Raw genomic sequence first — 16,468 nt, forward strand, 5'->3', positions numbered from 1 at the left:
GGTTGATAAATACAGGCTGACCAGATGCTCATGGAGAGAAGAACGGGGGATGTTCCACTGAGATGTGCTCAGAGAAAAGCTCTCTGGGGAAAGAGCTTTAGCACCTTTCCTGGTGCATCACAGCAGTGGCAGGGCTGCAGTTTGACCTGACCTTCATCCCACAAGGTATTTCTTTCCTCTCCCCCCATCCTCCCTTTCCTCCAAGGGCAGCCCTGGTGAGAGACCACTTTGTTCTTTTTTTGACAGGTGACTCTGATGGGCAAGATGGAGCAAGGACTCCCAGGAGTCTGCAAGTTCCCATGAAGCACAAGCTACTCTGAAGCACCAAGCCTTTAAGGTGAGCCCTGTTGGCAAAGTTTCTCCTCCAGGTTCTATCCATCACTCCTTCTGCTGTCTCATTATCTTTCCCTCCTGCATATTTGTGCCTCCCATCACCCCGATTCATTTTTCCCAGTTGCAGCAGCTATTGACTGGTTTATATAGATGGGGTTTAACCCATCCTCCCCACCCCTCCAGCTGCTCCTGAAATGCTGAGGAGGCCGATTTGTCTGCTCACACATCAATCTGAAAGCGGATGCAAAGTTATATCTTGGCTGACTTAATTGTTAGGAGCTGCAACCCCAATGTCTTTGTAAATAAAATGGTTTAATCTCCCGGGACGTGCCTGGTGGAGAGAGTCGAACACATACATCAATATGTAAATAGGTCCACAAGAGGAGGATGAACTGGGACTTTGCAAAACTGATAAAGCATCTTAGGAGATGTGTTGTTCCTGTGCCTCTTGCATATTCTGATGAAGCAAACAGTGCTGCTGGATCTCAGCCCTGGGCTGCAGGGGAGGGAGGGAAGGAGGAAAGGAGGGAGGGAGAACTGTGGGCACGAGTGCAGCGTGACTGAAATTCTGGTATGGATTGATTTGACTTGAATATATTCCAGGGCTGATCTAATTGCTAGGTAAGTCTCAGGCTTTGATTTTCCTGTTGCTTTCCCATCTTTGCTGCCGAGTCATTCCTGCATTTCAAGCAGCCTGATTGGGGGCAGCATCCAGACCAAACAGAACCCCTGATAGACCAAAGTAGGTGATCCATGTCCTCACTTCCACAGTGTTTGCAGCAAAGTGGGCACAGGTTAAAAGCAGTGAAGGTCAGAGTTTTGCTGCTTGGGTGTTTGACCTGCATAACAGCCCTGAGGGTTATTTTGGAAAACAAAGCCAAAAGCTTCTGGGACACTTTGTTCATGATGGACCTGTGCTGGGGTGACCCTCACTGGAGATTTTAGTGATCTGGGGGACACCAGTTAAACAAAGCATGAACAGTAATCATAGAATGGTTTGAGTTGGAAGGGACCTTAAAGATCATCTAGATCCAACCCCCCTGCATGGGCAGGGACACCTCCCACCAGCCCAGGCTGCTCCAAGCCCCATCCAACCTGCCCTTCAACACTGCCAGGGATGGGGCAGCCACAGCTTCCCTGGGCAACCTGGCCCAGGCTCTCACCACCCTCACACTCCAGAATTTCCTCTTTATGTCTCACCTAAATCTCCCCTCCTCCAGTTTTCATCCCTTCCCCCTTGTCCTCTCCCTCCCTGCCCTTGTCCCAAGCCCCTCCCCAGCTTTCCTGGAGCCCCTTCAGGCACTGGAAGGTGCTCTAAGGTCTCCCTGGAGCCTTCTCTTCTCCAGGCTGAACCCCCCAACTCTCCCAGCCTGTCTCCAGGGCAGAGCTGCTCCAGCCCTCAGATCATCTCTGTGGCCTCCTCTGGACCTGCTCCAAGAGCTTCATGTTCTTCTTATGTTGGAGAAGGTGGTGTGGCCCATTTCCTGATGCTGACACATCCTGCAGGATCCTGCCTGCTGCAGGCAACAGTCTTTACTTTTTCCTGCTGTGATGCCCTCCCATGGGAGGTGCTGCTCTGCCAGATAAAACAGAGGGATGATGTTCCACCAGATAAAAATAACACACTGTTTCAGAAAGAATGTCTAGAAATGCAAACTAATGTGAAGATGCTGCTCTGTGGCAGCACCATTGCACCTCCACTTCACAGGTGGAAATACTGAGGCTCAGTTCACATGCTGCAGCTCTGCAATGTGTCAGGCAAGAGGAAACTTGTCACCTCAGGCACTCGAGTGCTGGTTTCTCTGCCTATTTCCAGGGAAAGAAGAGGACGAGAAACCTCCCAGTGCATTGTTTGGGGCACTGCCTCCCTTTCTGCAGGCCGAGCTCCAGCCCTTGTTTTGCAGTGTGCCACATGGAATTTTATCACCCTCAGCAATGAAATCTGTCACCTTCAAGCTGTTTTATTGTAACCTGGGGACTTTGGCCCTGTGTGTGTAGCTGGGCCCTGCCACACTACGCTGCCTCCTGCCCTCCTGTCCCTCACACCCAGCCCTCCAGCTCCTGGCTGCAACAGGGTCACTTCAGGGACCACATTCCTATTGTTTTCTCACTGGGATCAGATCATTAATTGGTATTCCTTCTTTCTCTCTGCCTTCCTTCTGGCTGGGGTGCATCTCAATCCCCTTCTTCTGTTGGCTGCTTCACTCCCCTTCCCAGCCCCCTCCAGTCTGGAGAGCACAAGCCAATGGGACCTGCACTGTAGCCATGATTCAGGTGATGAGCTGGTATTTTAAGTATAAATACGTATTTGAGAAGACAGTACCTTCCTGTTGCACCAGTTATTAAAACACACATGTCTGAATCAAATTAACTGGCAAATCTTCTCTTCCAGAAAGGAATTTAATAATAAACTTGGGGAGTGACCCCTCTTCAGTTGACGTGGCTGGGATGTCACAGCTCTTGAAGTGTGGTGTTGTGGGAGGCCTTTTTCTGGATAATTTGGGAATTCTGGTGTGTCAAGATGAGATAAATTATTAATCTGCTTTTATTCTGTGCTAAAATCATAATACTTTTGGTTGCTGCTTTTCTGCAGCTTCTATTGCAGATGTATTTTTGGTTTAGGGGAGAAGTAGTTTCCATCTCAAATGCAGTTATGGTCATTTGCATACTCATTTGTTTGGGCTAATTAAAATGTACCATCAGAGTTGCTTTTCTGCAGCAATCACTATACAGCAAAATGGTTGTTACTTTTTGGAGAAGTCTGTTGTGTTGCAGAGATCTGAGCTTCCTGTAAGATCACGTGGGCAAATCTTTGGGGCCTAGATTTTCAGCAGATACTCAATATTTGCAACAAAATATGTAAAGAAAAATAAAGGGTGTCCACTGGAAGTTTCTCTGCAGGAAAGAAAGCTGTAACATGTATTATTAAATATAAAGAGGCTTATGTCATGAGTTTCATCATGCCACAGCTCATAATAGCCCTTCAGCAGCTTGAAGTGGGTTGTTTTTTTCATTAAACAAAACGTTTTATTCCCCCTGCTACGTTCATTAGAGGCAGCACATTGGAAGGTGCCTGTGCCCAGCAGTGCTGCCCTGAGGGCTGCTCTCTTCTTGTCTCTGCCACTGCTCTGAGTTACTTCGTAAGCACTGGAGATATTTCTTTCCAGAGTGGATGTCTAAGGGGTGGCAGCAGCAGCAGAGGTGTGAGGAGCAACGAAGAGGGCAGCATGTTTTCCTGGTGGCGTTTTTGTACATCTGCCTCCTGAGCATCTAAGCAAGGAGATGAGGACTTTGAGAGAGGTCCTTGGTGGTGAAGGGGGTGGCTAATGGTGGGTGCAGTTCTTCCCCTGGATCTTCCTCTAGCCAGTGGTGTCAGCCCTGACCTGTGACTTCCCCAACTCTCCCTCAGCTGCCTCTGCACAATTACTTATGCACTGGGATATTCTGGGAACCAATAGTGGTCTCCAGGGATGGGAATACAGGGATTTCCAGCACCACCAGCAAGGAGCTGGGGGAAAAATGTCATTGCTCTGTGACCCTTCAGTTGCTGGATTTGCCAGAAGTGAGACTTGCAGACCAGTGCTCCAAAACTTTGCTTCAGCAGCTGGGCAGACTTGGACTAAAGAAATGCTTCAGTCATGTTTTCATTCCCCGTGGCCAAATTCCAGTGGCCAAAATGGGACTGTTGGATGTGATACGCAGTTGGGTTTTGCCTCTGCCAACCTTCAGCAGCTGTTGTTCCAGCCCTGGCTCCCTGGAGAGCTCTGGGAAGGCACCTCCGTGCTGATGTTCCAGTCTGATATTCCAGCCTTAAGCCTGTCCTCAGCCAAGGTGGCCAACTAAGGTACCCAACTGCAGAGGTGTTGTGACAAGCTGATGGAGGCCTTTCCTCCAGCACATGCATGTATGGTTTGCAAGGGGAAAAGAAGCAGTAATGCAAATACCATATTCCCCCCACCCCCAATATCTTCTTTTCCCTTTGCTTGAGGAAAGCAGGAAGAGACAAGAAAGGATTGACACTGATCCCACCAAGGGCTTTTTCTAAGATGCCTGCTGGGAACACTCCTGGTGTGTTTCTCTTTAGGTAGTAGCTGTTTTGATTTTTCTCACTGCCTTGCAAGTCACCCTGAGGTGCCTGGAGAAGGATTTGCTGATTGCTTATGAAATCCATTCTCCCTTGAGGATCTGCTCTTTCCATCTTGATAAACTTCTAATTCTTGCTTTCTAATAACACTGAGGGACTGTGTTTTATGCCTTTATGAGGCGTTTGTGATTGATGTTCATCTGTGCTTGCAGGAGACCAGTAATCTCATTTAATTTCTGACAGAACACTGGGGCAAGCTCTCTGTGTCCTCCTCCCTTGGTCATATTGAAATGAAAGAGAAATTGAAAGTGGATATAATCTGTCCAGATCTGTCAGTCTGGCTCACTTGTGCTCTCTCACCGTATTGCTAAACTTCTGACAGTGTTTCTGTCCAGTGTGGCATATGGGCAGGTGTCTGAAGGACACAGTTGGCTTCGTTTTGATGCTGTTCTGTTATCTTATTTTTATTCTTGGTTCTGTACACAAATGTCTGGGATATTTGGAAGTAGCTGCTGCAACTTGGCGTGGGAGTAGATTGCTTAAAAATTACCTCACAGAGTCAATGCAAATTTATAGCAGATAAGACTTGGACCCTAAATGCCTTTTTTAACCCTTCACGTGTCTTTTTTTCCAGTTCCCTTCTGCTCTTTCTTTCTGATCTGTTTCCAGCAGTTCTGAGATAAATGTGGCTCTTGTTTTATGATTAGACCCATCTCACCTGTGATACCTGAACAGCTTCTATATGGGCAGTAGGGAGATCTTGCACTTCAGTGCTCACACACACACAGGTACCCACCACTGGTGAAGGATTTGCCACTGTAAGAAATCCTGAAGGAAAAATGCCCCAAATGATGAATTCACAGCAAATGCACAAAGTACTATACCCAGGTGATATCATTCAGCAAACTGTGACACTGTTCTCATAGAGTAAATGTCATTTCCCTTTAAAAATCCGTTTCCTTGCCTTAGGAGAGAGGGCATTTAGAGCACCTGTGCTGAAAGGGAGAAGGTGGGAGAGCCTGTGAGCTGTCCTGCTTCTGTGCTGCTGCACAGATTCCAGACACAGGTTGGTTATTTCTCATGTACATTTATTTTTCCTCTCTTCTCTTTTGCTTTGAAATACCTGGTTGCCTTCTCAGTGAGGAACAGCTGAGAGATCAAGAAGATGGCTAGGGGATTCAGGGGGCTATAAGCTGTTTGGATTTCAGGTAGTGCCTGGCAGAGGTTTTTACCCTGCCTTGCTGAGCAATCCCCCTCCTGTCACCGCCTGAGGTTGCTGCCCTTTGTTCCTCATGATGTCCCTTCCCTCTGACTCTCCAGGGTCTTCAAGGAAAGGGAAAGAAGGACCAAGGAGCTTCTTTTCTTCTTTTTTAAATCCCCATAAGTCCTTCTTTTTTAAAAAAAACAAAACAGCCCCCAACAAACAACCCATACGGGCCATCTGCCTTTGTTTTGGTTGCGCTTCTTGGCTTTGTTTCTTCCTCCCGCCGCCCTCCTCTCCCGTGAAGCGCTGGGGAAGAGCTGCACAGAGGCAGCCCCGGGCTGGGCTGCAGCACTTGTGGCATCACAACCTGCTCGGCTGCTCTAGCCAGAGCCATCTCTGCCCGCTGCACAGGCTCCTGCTTCGCTCTCGCAGGCTCTGCAGGGGCAGAGCTGCAGCGGCCCTGCTGGGGGAGGGCGATCCTGGCAGCCAGGCAGAACCAGCCGGGCACCCCCTTCTTCACCCCTGCTGCTCCCTGGCAAAGGCAGGTGTGGGAGGAGCTGCTGTCCCACCCTGTGGCCCGGCCTGCAGTGCCACCCTGGGTGCCCAGGTGCCCGAGGGAGGGTCCCAGCACACTCGGGTTCCTGCTGGTTCCTGCTGCAGGTGCAGAGGGAACGCGGGGGGATCCCGCACTCCAGGCTGGCAGCTCCTCCTTTGCCTTTGGTTTGCAGCGAGGTGAGGAGAGAGCAGCACCCCAGGCTCCCAGAATCTCACCAAATGAACACTCTTCCAGAGGGGCTCAGCCCTGGGCCCACGGGGGCCAGGCAAGGTGCCCGAGGGGCCCTGGCACCTTTTTGTCCCAAACCCCAGACCCGCGGGAGCTGTGAGCAGGACCCACGTGCCACCCTTAGCTGCAGCTCACCCTCGTCATCCTGGGAGGAGAGCCTGCCCACAGCTTCTGGAGCATTTCTAAAGCCATTTTTGTGCAGGAATTCCTGTTGTTGTTGGTTTTGCTGACCTAAGCGGGCTGCGTCTCTTCCAAACGTTTCTGACGTTTCTCACAGAGTCATCCATTAATGTCTCAGACAAGGATTCTGCTGACTTCAGTTTGGCTTCTCTTCCCCATTGGATGGGCTCCTCTCTTTATATGGGGGAATGCCTCAAGCCAAAGAGGGGGGGGGGGGGGAAAATTCCCTGCCCCTGAGCTAACCAAAACCAGGCCCAAAGGGAAGCGTTTCCAGCCGCGTTGCCTCTTGCTGGCTTCTGTTCTCTGCTTGGGGACGTGCCAGACTTCAGTGCCTCCCTGCTTTTGATTCCTGTTTATCCCCAGCAACATGATTGTCTGTAATTATATATAATCTCCCCCTTGTTTACTCTTCTTCCTCCAGGTCTGAACACAGGCAACTCTCTGCTCGGCCTGCCAAGGCTCCAGCTCCCAACTGCTCCTCAGCATCCTCCACCTTCCCTTTCAGGAGTAACAACCCCTCTGATTCCCTCCCAGCCCCGTGCCCCTGCACCCTCCCCTCCCCCTCGCTGGCACTGGGGTTATTTATACAGAATGTGGAAACAATTTGCAGGAAAGCGAACAATGTAAGCAGGGTGAGGGAAGGGAGACAAGTTTATTGTGCACACTTACAGCCCCAGAAATGAAATGCTGCTTTTTTTTTTTTTTTTTTTTTGGAAGAGGGGCAGAGGGAGTGGACTGTTTTCCTTTCTGCTCCTCTTCCAATGTCTGGCTGAACTGCTTTCCATCTCGCCAGAGACGGGTCCAAACCAGAGCAACCAGATCTGACTGCGTGTTTTGGAGGAAGTTCAGGTTGGATCCTTCCCTGCATCACAGCTTGATGAGGCAATATCTGTGTACTCGGTCCTCTTGGAGGTTTTGCTCTCGGATTGCTTCGCTCCTGGATTAGCATTAATGAAGAGCATGTGTGCTGGAGGGGTCCTGGTCCAAGCCTCAAGAGCTGCAGCGTTGCTGAAGGCACCGTGTTCTGCCTGGGTGTTGTGCACATCTATTCCGAGGCACAGTTAGGCTGAAAGAGAAGATTCCTTGGGAGTGAACAAGACAGGAACTTCTTACAAAGTCTAACTTCAGCCTTTCTCCCCTCACCCTCTTAGCATTATGTTTTCTGAACACCCCAGCATCTCGCTAGCACCAACCAGTGTCTTTGTAAATCAAGCAGTTTGATTCAGTGCCCACTGAAGAGCTGAGCTCCGCTGGAGCTTGGGAATGAAGCTGTTTCCAGAGATGCTAAACCATGGAAAGCTGCACCAGCACTTGATTTGGTACCATTGAGCACATCTGAGGTCTTCACATCTCCTTCAGTTACCATGAAGTCCTCATAAAGAGGTGGTCCAAGCACTCACATCTTTTGGGGAAGGGATATTGGAGTTGCAGAGGCAAGGAAATGTTCTCTGCAGGCTGCACATCTGAGCAGTGGTTGCCTTGGCAAGCTGCTCCCTTCCCAGGAGCTGGCAGCCTCCTTTCTCAGTAGCCTCAAGAGTTGGGACATGAACTGTACAGGTTGTGCTGAGCTGGTAGGGTAGAGCCAGGGACCTTCCAACTGGGACATCATATTCCTCTCATAGTCGGCAAAGTTCTGACCCTTAACTGGTGCAGCAAATACTCTGTGATCCAATAGTACAGAGGAGCCTGTTCCTCCCTGAGAGCTTGTGTCCTCTCCACCTTCCAGTGCTTACTGCTCCTTACCAGCCTTTGTCCATACACAAAGTGTGAACTTCCAGTGGATGGCTGTTCTGTAAAATGCCACCGCTGCTCTGCCACGTGGAATGGCAGGTGGCTCTGTGGCCAGGCTGACCCTCCTAAAGCTAAGGGCACAGCTCAGAGACCATCCCAGCTGCTGCTGCTCCCTTTCTTTAGCCAGGTCTTGGCCTGAATTAGCAACTCCAGGTGTAAACTGTAACCAGGGCTGGAGCAAAGATACTTGGTCACCTGTGTTTTCTAGTTAGGAGCAGTTCAGCTCCCCTCTTTGGGCTGTTCTAATTGTCACTACCTCTCAGAGGGGCCAGGTACAGCAACAATTTCTGGTTTCCAAGCCAGGTACCAGCACCATGGACTGGAAGGCTGCAGCTGGGAGCAAAGTGTGGCTGCCACAGCCTGCTGGTCCCTGCTGGTCCCTGCTGGTCCCTGCTGGTCCCTGCTGGTCCCTGCTGGTCCCTGGCTCTGGCACAGTAGCACAGCCCCTTCCCACAGCGGCTGCTGCACCATGGTGCTGTGGGTCTCCCAGGGCTTCAGTCCATCCACACCAGTGTTGGTGTGCATAGTGTTGTTCCTCACCCTCTGCCTCCTGTCCTGGCACAGCCCCTGGCAGAGCCCCTGGCTGCCTGCACAGCCTGCCCGGGCAGGTCCTGCTGGGCTGGCGCAGCCCTGGGAGTGTTTACCTGTGTGAGACTCTGGAGAGGCCCCTCTGGTCCCTCCTGCAGCCATCCTTGCAGGCTCTGGCTCCAAGGACAGCAGTTCTGGTTTTGGGGTTAGTCTCAGGGCACCCCACCAAAGGCATTAGGGGCAGGCAGATGTTTCCAATCTCCTTCTGACTCCCAAGGCTCCTGGAAACACGAGGCCTTCAGAACTCTTAGCTAAACAGCTTGCAGCAGCAGTGCAGGTTTGGGCAGAGTCTTGTAGCCCTACCTATAGAGACTTTAAAATGCAGAGAGCAAAGGGATCAGTCTAATTTCAGGGAAGCAGTCACTGGAGCACTTGTGCTTTTTCCCTTCTGGTTCTAAATGGTCACATTCTCGTAAAAATGTGGGAAAAACTCGCCTTGGAATGTTTGTGTTGCTGAAGCCATCCTTGGCTTTTTGGACTGTCCACTTGCAACTCATTCTCTTTGTTTTTTTAATAACTATTTTTAGGGCGACTGAAATGAGAACAGATTTGTATTCTTCTCTCCATGTTGCTCACTTACCACCTGAAATCCTCCTCTGCTCTTTGCAGTTCACAACACAACTGTGAGTGGTGTCCTGAGAGGAGCATTCAAGCTTCAGGTGAAGGAAAGCCACAGAAGCAGATGGGTGTGTAACAGCAGAGACCTTGCTCTCGCACAGAGGTCCTTGCAGAGTGGAAAGGAGCAGAATGGTTGGTAAACACTGAGCAACTTCCATTTTCTGGGCTGAAATGGGATAAACTGGGGAGGGGAGGACAGGGTAAGAGCAGCAGCTATCATGTTCTGGCACACTGAGCTACTTCCCAGCAGAAGCTGTTCATGTTAGAACTTGTAGCAAATTGGAGACTATGGGAAAGAGGGGTATGTTTTCCAGCATCAGGGAATTTGTGGGTGATGAAAACAAGATTTCCAGCAGCCGTTTTGCACCAGCATTTGAGTCTTGGTTTCTAAAGTATCCAGCTGTTTTCCTGTCATTCCTCGCTCCCCTTGAATTATTTCTCAACCTGTCAGTTGAGCAGAGCTGGAAATTCAATGGTACGAAATTCCCACAAGTTGCTCAAAGGATGCTGGATGGAGGAAAAAGAAATCCAAAGTGGAGTCTCCACTGGTGGGAGAAACCTCAGCTGTGCATCCCTTTGGAGAAGCAGCAGCAGCCACCTGGGCAGGCAGCACACCTGCTGCTCCCAGCCAGCCTGCCCTGCCCTTTGGCCAGCCAAGCATTGGCAGGACGTGGAAGTGAGCAGGAATGCTGTGGGGAAGGGCAGGGGGGGGGGATGATCTTTGGGATCTAATTCCCTAGTAATCCAGATTGGGTAGTTCTGCTTCCCAGTTCTTGCTGCATGTGTTCCCTTAGCAGAGCAACAGGGAGGAGACCCAGGGAGGTGTGGGTGGCACTGCTGTGTCTGTCCTGCTGGGGCTGCTCCCATGGGAGCACCAAGGGGACAGACACAAGGCAAAGGAGATCTGAGGGCTGGAGCAGCTCTGCTCTGGAGACAGGCTGGGAGATTTGGGCTGTTCAGCCTGGAGAAGAGAAGGCTCCAGGGAGACCTTAGAGCACGTTCCAGTGCCTGAAGGGGCTCCAGGAAAGCTGGGGAGGGACTTGGGACAAGCGTAGGGAGGGAGAGGACAAGGGGGAAGGGATGAAAACTAGAGGAGAGGAGATTGAGGTGAGATATGAGGAGGGAATTCTTTCCTGTGAGGGTGGTGAGAGCCTGGCCCAGGTTGCCCAGGGAAGCTGTGGCTGCCCCATCCCTGGCAGTGTTGAAGGGCAGGTTGGATGGGGCTTGGAGCAACCTGGTCTGGTGGGAGGTGTCCCTGCCCATGGCAGGGGGGTTGGATCTGAATGATCTTGAAGGTCCTTTCCAACCCAAACCAGTGTGGGATTTTATGATGATTCTATGAAATGGAAAGAAAAGCCATGTGTGACATGACCTGTCAGGCCTTCAGGCTGGCTGTGAGCAAACTGCCAAGTCCCATCTAGCTGCCCCCAATAAGCAATATCTGAGCTGTTTCCTGATGGGACACAGATCCCTGGCAATAGAAATGATGGGTTTTTTCCTTGCCCTTTCCTTACCCTCTGTGTACCAGAGCCCAGGAGTAAAGCAACAGGCAGGGGTCTCCCCCTGTTAGGGGGCTGGGTGCTCCTCCTCACTCTTCTTTCATCCTTGGGCAGGACTCTTTTTTCCTGCCATTTCTAGCCATCCTTTGCTTAACAATGAGCCCAGGGGATTTGGTTGCCTAACTTTAGAGCCAGGAAATTAATGAAGAAGGGCAGGAAAAGAAAGAAAGAAGATGGAATAAGGAGGCTGACTTCCATAGTTCACTGAGCCCAGAGAGATTTCTATTAAACCACATGGTGTCAGGTGTAAGACAGGAAAGATGAGAACCAAAGTGAAAAAATAGAGCAGCCCAAAACTCCCACAGCCCTGTGAGCCTCCAGAAATGTTGGAGAAGCTTGAACAGGAATTTAATGGGTACCTGCTGGCAAAGAGCAGCCCCTCCACCTTGTTCCTGTCATGAGGAGGTCCTGCTTCATGCCATGTGTTTTCTTTCCTCAGATCCCATGGCGTGCAAGAGTCATGGAGAAAACAGACTAGGAAAGATGGCTCCAGTTTTGGATTTTAGAGAGGTTTCTGCTTGATCTAGGGTTGAATAGTTGGTGTTTCTGTTTTTCTCAAGGGTTGGAAGGGGAGAGATTGAGTCCCTCAGTCTTGATGTAAAATGATTAGAATCTGGAACAGATTCCCAAAAAGACATTTAGGGACAACTAAATGCACAAATCAGCTTGGATATACCTACCACCAGACTTCATCCAATCCTGGATAAAGCCTCTGAAATGGGCAGTGCTTTAATAAAGTACATATGCTTGGGACTCAACTTATGAGGAAAAATTATGTGAAGGAAGAGGTGACACTCCCTCCATTTCTTAGAAGGGGAGAAAATGCCAAGAAGTCATTATATATTTTTCCTGAGGATGTTTCAGCTGGAGAAGAACCACTACAAGGTAAGACAATCCCCCTAAGCTGCCACTTGCAGAACAAGTGGGCTCACTTCATCCTGGCACAAGGAGTTCTGGCATTTCTAGGGAGATCTGTAATTCCAAGTAATACCCTCAGAATTTAACTGAATTCTGAAAATATTTGGTAGGTGGGCTAGAGAGGGGGTTAGTTATGTTTTTTAGACCTGTGTTGCTTTAAGCATTATTTTTTCCTGGAAAAGGCAAAATACTGTAGATTTGGGAATGACAGTAGTTTAGGCTTGGACACAGTTTAGGCTTGGAGACAAAAGCAGGGGGGACTGGTGCAAGCCCATAAGCTGTTATGGCAGATGGAAATGAGCTCTGAATTAAGAGAGAGTCTTTTGGTTTTTTTGGGCCAAAATAACTGGACTCTGTGCAGGGCCTGATTTCCTGAGAATGGGTGCTCAGCATTTTCTTGACACTCAGGCTGTCAGAAGGAAGCTCTGAAATGCAAACCTGATTTTAAAATTTTTTTCCCTTATTTCTCTTTTCTCATACTCTCTTGCAGCTTTCCACAGCATAGTTATTCTTCCACTTGTTCCCCGTTGCCTCCTCCTGAGTCGATTCCTTTATTTTCCACCATGATTTGTTCTGTAGTCACTGCCAGAACCTGGGAAGTTCTTCCTCAGAAGTCTCCTTGTCTCCTGAGCTTACTGCCAACTCTCCCACTTAAAGCTTTTCATTCGTTGTTATAAAGAAGGATAAAAGGCCAGAAAAGTGTGCCCTGACTCCCGTTCAGGTGCAATTAGAATCATGGAGTGGTTTGGGTTGGAAGGGACCTTCAAGATCACCTAGATCCAACCCCCCTGCATGGGCAGGGACACCTCCCACTAGAGGTGGGATTACCTGGTAGTTCTTGAACAACTCTACATTTATAGTCCTTGGGAGGTGCTGGAGTGGGAAGCTCTGCACTAACTGGTGTTAGCAGATGAAAGAGCAGCAAGTGCTGCAGGGTCTGCATTGGGGTTGGACACTGAGTGAGCTCGGGGAAGTCATTTCCCTTCCCTGTGCACCTGTTTCCACTCCCCACCTCTGATTTTCTCCCTGTTCAGTCTCCTCAGGACACGGCCCGTCCCTCGCCGCGCGGACGCGCAGCGCCTGAGCGCAGCGGAGCCCTGTCTTGGTTGGGGCTGTAGGTGTTGGAGGAACGTAAGCAGGAATGCAGGGTATCCCCAGACAGTCAGGCAAACTCCCCAGACATGCTGCCCTGCAAGCCTGTCTGAAACCTGAGGTGCTGGGAGCTGTCTCTGTTCCCAGTCCTTGGCTTCTCTCAGCGAAGCATTAACCAGTTCCAATTACAATGGTGAGGTGAACTGGCAGGGGTTGGAACTGGGAACCGGTGCCAGTTCACCTCCCCATTTTAATTACTGAGTCACTGCAATCACTGAATTCATTTTGCAAACTCAAGCAGCTCCTGATAGGAGCCTCCATCCTGCCCAGCTCTGGACCTGCCTGGAGCTGTGCCACCTCCCCGTGGGTGAGGAGCTCCTTCCACCAGCCCTGGAGCTCAGACCCGTCTCATCCCACACTTGAGCCTGCTCCGTTTTTTTGCCAGCAGGGCAAGGAGCACAAACCATTTCTCCTTTCCTGCCCTGTCTGAGGAGGTGTGCACACATCCCTTTGGCTTTTCTTCTTGGCCAACAGCAGAGCCCCTTCCTCCTGTTGTCCCTGCACTCCATCCCATCTTTTGCTTTCCTCCCTGGTTTGATAAAGCATCTCGCTGGTCCTGCTTCACACCAAGCAGAGGGGTATTAGATGGATTCCCCATAGAGTAGAAATGGAATGAAGTGGCTGGTTTCCCAGCAATGATTTATCTGATTTAAAAAAAAATACTCCCCAAACTCCCCCTTCTCCACTGCTCCTACACCCCCTCCAAAAAAGCACAATGGCACTTGGGCTGGTGGTTGAGCTGTGTTATTCAAATTGCTGGAAGGGGGATTTAGATGGGAAAATAACTGTCAAGGGATGGCTCTCGGGGGATTTTCCCCAGAGTGTGCACTCTGAAAGTTGGAACATGGGTTGTTGGATGGAGGAGGCAGGGTGAGCAAATCATTCTGAGTCAAGTACCTCCACAATTCCTAGCTTTGCCCTCATCTCACAAATATTTTACACAGATGCACGTGCTCACACACATGTGCCCCCCCCCCCCCATTTCACAGAAGAAGCCATTTGCAGTAAATCCAAAGCACAGAAAGCTGTTCCTGCTCTTCCCTTTCTCCTTTCTTTTCCTTACTTCAGGGCTGATTCCAAGTAAAGGAAGAAAGCCACTTCATAAACAGCCTCTTTTCTTGTTTGTTATCTGTACAGGTTTTATTCCTTTCAAATCAGCATTATCCAAGGCTGGTCATTTTTTTCTCCTGCCAAAGCCATCATTCCTTGACTCACATGGACTGTTGTAATTGGGGAAGGGAAAAGTCACCCTGACACTCCTCTTCACCACAACAATCCAGTGCAGGTGACCTGAACCATAGATTTCTGGCCCATCTGCATGTTGCTGTTGCCTTTTTCTTTGTGGGAGAGAGGCAGGTATTTTCCATGACACCCTGCTCCCCCAGCATGCAGTGATTTATAGCCAGAGCTACCTTATTAATGTCAAGGGCAGAACTGCTACTGACGTGGAAGCTGCAAAAGCATCTGAAAATCTGTGGGTTGGCTGTGGCCTGGCCCCAGCACCAGAGCTGGGAGCTGATACATTCCTCTCTGGGCTGGCAGCCTCTGCCAAGGCTGCTCACTGGTTTCTGGGCCAGTGGGTGAAACATGAACAGGCCCATTCTGAGCTGGAGCTTTTCAACCGTGGAGCAACCTGAAGCTGGTGGCCAAGGCTCAGGTTTCCCTGCTTTTTGACAGGAGTGCTGTTCAGATGAAACCTCTCTCCACTCCTTCTGGAGGATTTGCACCACCACAAGTCTTCATTTTTTCCAGATGTTTTACCTAATAAATCAAGGAGTCTCATCAGAGGATTTGAATCCAAAAGCTGTTACTGTGACTTCAAAGGCACAGGCTGGAATGGAAAGAAGCAAGGCAGACATTTTATACCACTGTGTAGTCACTGATGCTGAAAATACACCCTGGTGCCAGGATTTTTTCCTGTGGATACCAAAACTCCCCCGTGCTTAAATAAAATGGTGCTTTGCTCCTTCAGCCATCCTTTGCTTAAAAGAACTTGCAGGCTGCAAGAACTTGCAGCACTTGCAGGCTGCATGGTTGGTGTTAACCAAGGATGGGGCTGGTCCTGAGAGGAGGTGAGCTCTGCCAGCCCCTGTCCCAGGCCAGGGACTGTTACTCAGGTTTGAGCTCGCTCTGTCTTTACAGATCAGTCCATGGCTGCATATTTTCTCTTCAGGCTACTTTAAGCTACTCTTGTGCAAAGGATTCAGATGTCCATGCATGTTCTTCAGATGTTTGGGAAAGAAAAAGATTAAAAGAATTATGTGGCTGCAAAAACTGATCGTGATTATTCATATTGGTTTGGTCCTTGACCAGGAATGTTACTTTTTTTCTTTTTAAATGCAGTGAACCCTTTCTTTTTTCACTGGTGTCATTTTCTTTCACTGTTACATTTCTAAAAATGAGTGCTCTGGCATTTTGAGAAACTGTCATGTATGTGTTTCTAATTACTTGATGGCACAGTGTGTGGCAGGATGTGTAATGAAGAAGAGCAGTTGAAGAAAGAAAAGATGCTCCTGAGGGGAGGTGAGCTGCAGCCCTACCAGCCTGGTTTGGTTCCCTGCTTTCCTGAGGAGCACTGGCACAGCTCTGGTGGCAGGAGGTGCTGCCCAGCAGAGCAGCCCACCTCAGGCTGTGTGCTGCAGCAGTGCCAAGGTGAGCTGCTCTTCTTCACCCCCTCCTTGTCTTCCTTGTCTGTGCAGATAGCAGAGGAGCTGGACACAAGTTTCCCAGTTGGATTCCTCTCACCACGAACAGTTGTATGAGCAGGACTGGGTGGATGGTGCCAGGTGAGGAACAGGCTTGTGCAAGGGATGGTGTGGCTGTGGGGAGCCCCTGCAGCCATGGAGAGAGGTGCCCAGGCTGAGTGTTGAGCTTCAAGGAGGATTTGGACTGTCTCCTCTCCCTGCTAAGCCATGGAGAGGGAAGGCAATGACAGGCTCCTGGGGGCACCTGCAGCAGGTGAGGTGAGCAGAGACTTGTGCTGAGGAGTCTGGTACATGAATAAGTGGGAGGCTGTGGAGGGAGGGCTGAGCTGCCCTCCCTCTGACACTGGCTGCAGGTTACAAGCTTGCAGGGAGCTCTTGCTGCAAAGCAGATGTGGGGAAAACTGCTTGCAGGCCAGATCTCTGGAGACAAGTGGGGACTGTGGCAGTTGGAGTGCTGGGAAAATACTGGGTAACCCCCAGTAGACCCTGTAGTTATGTAAAAGAGTGGGGGCATAAATTTCCTCTGATTAGATCATATTCTGTGTGTCCCAG

General features: G+C 50.0%; 1 long non-coding RNA gene across 2 annotated transcripts in view; it reads left to right on the forward strand.

The window, feature by feature from the left end:
• Nucleotides 1–268: 268 nt before the first annotated feature.
• The window catches only part of LOC127388680 (uncharacterized), a 28,088-nt gene continuing 11,888 nt past the window's right edge, over nt 269–16,468 (forward strand). For both annotated transcript variants that reach the window (XR_007890428.1, XR_007890429.1), the window contains exons 1-2: nt 269–337; nt 9,574–9,714. This is a non-coding gene — a long non-coding RNA (uncharacterized LOC127388680). The remainder of the gene's footprint in view (nt 338–9,573; nt 9,715–16,468) is intronic.

The sequence above is a fragment of the Apus apus genome, chromosome 10 (genome assembly GCF_020740795.1).
Source record: "Apus apus isolate bApuApu2 chromosome 10, bApuApu2.pri.cur, whole genome shotgun sequence".
NCBI classification, from domain to species: Eukaryota; Metazoa; Chordata; class Aves; order Apodiformes; family Apodidae; genus Apus; species Apus apus.